Consider the following 4,313-nt stretch of genomic DNA (forward strand, 5'->3'; position numbering starts at 1 on the left):
TTGGTTGAAATGTAAAAACGGTAGAGCTACTTTGGAAAAACGATTAAGAAAAACAATTAAGCTGTTTCTTATAAAGTTACACATATGCTTACCATATGAGCCAGCAATTCCAAACCAAGGTATATACCCAAGAGAACTGAAGATATGTCCATACAAAGATGTATATGTGAATGTTCATAGCAAAGACCTGTTCGTGAATTATATACAAGCCTTATTTATAATAGCCCCAAACTAAAAGCCCAAAATACTCACCAACTGGTGAACAGATAAACAAACTGAGGTACATTCACACAAGGGAAACAAATAGATTCACACTGGTTCATACAAATAGATGGAATCTCACAAACATTATGCTAAGTAACAAAAGCCAGAAACAAGGAGCTACATATCATTTGATTCCACTTACAGGTATTGATCGACTTACGACCTATGCAACTTACGACCATTCGACTTTATGACCACAATCGCTAGCCACGACTGCTCCGCGTCTGGCAGCTCAAACGTTGCCCAGCTGGGCCTATGACAGTGCGGACCAGCTTCCGGCAGCACTACCATCTCCACGTGCACCATTTCAACTCTTATCCCAGACTCGGTACAGCAATTTGTGTTTTGTGTCTTGGATATTTTTCATCTAACCCCTCCCAAGATGTCTACCAAGAGGAAATTGTCTTTGTCTACGCCTCAGCCTGCCAAGAAGGAAAGAAAGGCCATCGATCTCGACACGAAAATGAAGGTAATTAAGCAGTACGAAGGAGGAAAGAAAGTGAATGTGATCGCACGTGATATGAAGTTATCACACTCGACTGTGTCAACGATTTTGAAAGATAAAGAAAGAATTCGTGAAGCTGTGAAAGGTTCTGCACCCATGTAAACAACAGTTATAACAAAGCAACGAAGCGGGCCCATCCACGAAATGGAGAAATTGCTATATATTTGGATGGAAGATCAAATTCAAAAACAGACACCATTAAGTCATTTTACTGTGTAGATGAAGGCGAGAAGTCTATTTCAGACTCTGAAGGAGCATGCCGGAGAAGATTACAGGCAAGAATTTGTAGCAAGCACTGGCTGGTTCCAGAGATTCAAGAAAAGATTGCAAATGCATAGTGTTCAAGTGACTGGAGAAGCAGCGAGTGCGGATGAGGAAGGAGCACGTAAGTTTGTTGATAGTCTGGATGAATTAATTACAGATGAGGGATATCTAGCAGAACAGATTTTCAATGTTGATGAAACTGGATTATTTTGGAAACGGATGCCAGCACGCACTTACATTCACAAAGAGGCCAAAAGCATGCCGGGATTTAAAGCATTTAATGATAGGCTAACTCTGCTCCTTGGCAGGAACATCGCAGGGTTTAAGCTGAAGCCGTTCTTAATTTATCACTCAGACAACCCGCGTACGTTCAAGAATGTTAACAAGCACACACTGCCCATCTACTTTCATTCTCAACGTAAAGCACGGATGACACAAGGATTGTTTAAAGACTGGTTTATGAACTGTTTTATTCCTCAAGTTCAAGAATATTGTTTGGAGAAAGATATTCCTTTCAAGACTTTATTGCTACTCAATAATGTGCCTGGACACTCACCACATCTAGGCGATCTCCATCCAGATGTAAAATTTGTTTTTCTTCCGCCAAACACGACTCCACTCATCTAGCCTATGGGCCAAGGTTCGATTGCTACATTAAAGGCCAACTATCTCTGAACCACCTTCGCTCAAGCAATATCCGCTATAGATGCTGACTCAGAACTAACATTGCGAGATTTTTGGAAACACTACGACATTTTGATGTGTATCAAGAATATCGCTACCGCCTGGGAGGCTGTGACGACAAAGTGCATGAATGGCACCTGGAAAAATTGTGTTAAGCGTTATGTTAATGATTTTGACGGATTTGACAGTGAACATGAACTTGAAATGATTTGGGAAAAAATAGTAAAACTCGCTAAAGACCTTTCTTTGGAGTGTGAAATGGAAGATGTTGAAGAGTTGCTAGACAAAGAATCCGGAGAACTTACAAATGAAGAGCTAATCGAACTGGAAGAAGAAAGAGTGGCGGAAGAAGAAAGAAGAGAAGCAGAGAAAGAAGAGGAGGAGCCAGAAAGAAAGTTCACCATTAAGGGATTATCAGACGGTTTATCTTTAATGAATAAACTTCTTATACATTTCGAAGCAATGGACCCAAAGATCGAACAATTTGCAAGGATTGACTGGATGGCACACGATGTGTTTCATCCGTATTGTGAAATTTATGAAGAAAAAAAGAAACATACAATTCAGACAAAGCTCACCATGTTTATGAAAAAACCAACTCCGGTAACCCCAACTGCTGCCTCAGATGACGACATCAACGATCTGCAGCCAAGGACCAGCGGCCAATTAAATGTTTTGTACATGTTTATATATTTTGATATGTTTTGCAATTGGGAAAATGTTTCCTTTGGTATTTTTTACACCTATATTTTGTATTTTTGTATGCACCTGTGTTTTGTAATTTTGTTATGTTTTGCAAATATTAAACCAGTTGTACTGGTAATGCAGTGTTTTACTTAAACCTGATGAATGTAAAAATAAGAAACAAAATGGTGTAGARATGATASAAATGGCATAAAAYGARCAAAGAAAATTATGATATATAACAATAATGAAAGAAAATTATGATAAAATATGACTTAAAGATTTTTATAACATCATTTCACAGTACTGTACATATAGTCTACTCAACTTACAACCAAATCATGTTACAACCGGTCTGTCGGAACCAATCGTGGTCGTAAATCGAGCACTAGCTGTATATGAAATTCCGGAAAACACAAAGCTATAGGGACAGAAATCAGACCAGTGGTTGCCAAAAACTAGGAGTAGGAAGATGAAATTTACTGTAAAGAGGCACAAGAAATCTTCTGAGGTGAAGGCAGTATTCTAGATCTTGATCATGGTGGCAGATACGCAGCCATATGCTTTAGGCAAACTCATTGAACTGAACACTTAAAAAGGGAGATTATTAATTTCTGACATTTACAGAATTATTATTAATTTCTGCAAATTATATAGTATAAAGGTAGATTATTAATTTCTGAAATTTACAGAATTATTAGTTTCTGTAAATTATAATTTCTGTAAATTATATAGCATTATACGTTAATACTATGCAAGGTGCTTTAGAAAAGCTGATAAATTAGAGAAACAATTCTGTGTTCTGAGGGATTTATAATTTAGGTAGAAGAACAAAAGTAATATTTAAAACAATGTATACATTCAGTTCTGCATGCAAGGAGCTTGAAAGCAGGCAGGCATGGTAGCTTGTACCTGTAATCCCACCACTTTGGGAGGCTGAGGCAGAAGGATTGCTTGAGGCCAGGAGTTCAAGATAAGCCTGGTCAATATAGTGGGATGCCATCTCTTAAAAAAAAAAAAAAAAGAAAAGAAAAGTAGCCACTTAATTCTAACAACAAATAAAAAGCTGGATAGACTAAAAGAATAAAGAACTCAGACTTTGTTTCACAGGGGCCCTTGGGGACAGCTGCCAGTGGAACTGGGAAAAGACCACAGGGAGAAGAAAACCTCAGGCTAAACTCTGTAATAATTCCAACCGAAAATGCAGATTCTTGGACAGAACTCACAGGATGGGGTGAATCCGAAGTGCAGACTTGGGAAGGTGGGGAGGCATGAAACTTGAAAGCCCTGCTTGCTTCTTCAGCTGAAGGCTGGTAGCCTGGAGCAAGTTCTCAGCCCTGCTCACCCACCGCCTGGAAACAAACTTAGTGCTGTTGGGGGTAGGGGACACGGTGGGAGTGAGACTGGCCTTTTGGGTTGCATGGGAGCTAGATGAGGCCTGTAACTGCTGGCTTTCCCCCACTTCCCTGGTGACTTGTGTGAGAGTAGAGGCAGCTATAATCCTGGGAACATAACCCCATTGACCTGGGGACCATCCCCCACAAAAGCTGCAGCAAGCCCTGCCCAGGGAAAATTTGAGCTCAGACATGCTTAACCCTGCCCCAGCCTGATGGTCATTCTCTACTCACCCTGATAGCTGAATACAAAAGTCATATTCACTTGGGAGTTCTAGGGCCCCGCCCACCGCATGATCCTCCCTATACCACAGCTGATGCTCTCTTGAAAGCACCACCTTCCAGCAAGATGCCAACCAGCACAAAACTAGTGCAATAAACAAAAATAATACAACTAAGGACCCTCACAGAGTCCATTTCACAATCCTGCCTCCTCCACTAGAGCAGGTGCTGTTATCCACAGCTGAGAAACCAGAAGATGGTTCACATCACAGGACTCTGTGCAGACACTCCCCGGT

This window comes from Cebus imitator, unplaced genomic scaffold (assembly GCF_001604975.1).
Source record: "Cebus imitator isolate Cc_AM_T3 unplaced genomic scaffold, Cebus_imitator-1.0 Scaffold80, whole genome shotgun sequence".
Classification (NCBI taxonomy): domain Eukaryota; kingdom Metazoa; phylum Chordata; class Mammalia; order Primates; family Cebidae; genus Cebus; species Cebus imitator.